The sequence below is a fragment of the Charadrius vociferus genome, unplaced genomic scaffold, assembly GCF_000708025.1.
Source record: "Charadrius vociferus isolate BGI_N301 unplaced genomic scaffold, ASM70802v2 scaffold111, whole genome shotgun sequence".
Lineage (NCBI taxonomy): Eukaryota > Metazoa > Chordata > Aves > Charadriiformes > Charadriidae > Charadrius > Charadrius vociferus.
This window is the reverse complement of record NW_009647046.1, coordinates 1,195,815-1,196,579: the sequence shown is the minus strand read 5'-3', so window position 1 is coordinate 1,196,579 and position 765 is coordinate 1,195,815.

Below are 765 nucleotides of genomic sequence, written 5' to 3'. Positions count from 1 at the left end.
GGGGGCGAGAAAAGCTTTTCCCGCACAAGCCCGGAGGGGCAGGGGCCAGCCTGGCCCGGCTCACAGCCTTCTCCCTCGCTTTCCCCGGGAAGGAGAAGAGCGGGTCAGCTCCATCTTTCTGTAAGCTCCTTCGTGACACGAATAACGTGTTTTAGTAACAAGTGACATCGCCTATGAGTATATATACGTTTTATTCCCGAGGAAAGGCGCCGAGGGCAGGAGAGCGAAGCCCCCATCCCGGTGCAGCTCAGGCCCCAGCCCGGTGCTCGGCGGGCGGCGGGAGCCAGGGCGCAAGGCGGCAGGTACCAGCAGCACTGTCGCCGGGCAAGCTGAGCTCCAGAAATAAGGGCCGCGTCCGTCCCGGTGAAAAAAAAAAAAAAAAAAAAAAAAAAAAGAAAAGAAAAAAAAAGTTTGAGAGATTAGCACGAATACTTTTTTCCCCTCTCTCCCCCCCGCCCCCAGCAGTGGTGTTATAAATAGGTCGCCTTCATATGTCGGTCCGGTACAAAAGGAGCCCGCAGCTCTGCAGTGACCACACAAACCAACCCAATTGGGGAAACAAACTGGAGGCAGTTTCCAAGGGCAGCGCTCTGCCAAAGAGCCGGGAGGGAACGGTTTGAAAGATCCCCCTCTTTCCATCCCCCTCCCCGGTGCAATGACCCCACTCCTCGAAGTGGGGAGTCAAACACAACCGAGGTATTTACTCTCCCAACCCCCGATGGAGCGGGGAGGACCTGGGGTTTTGGACCCCGCACCCCGGAGCCC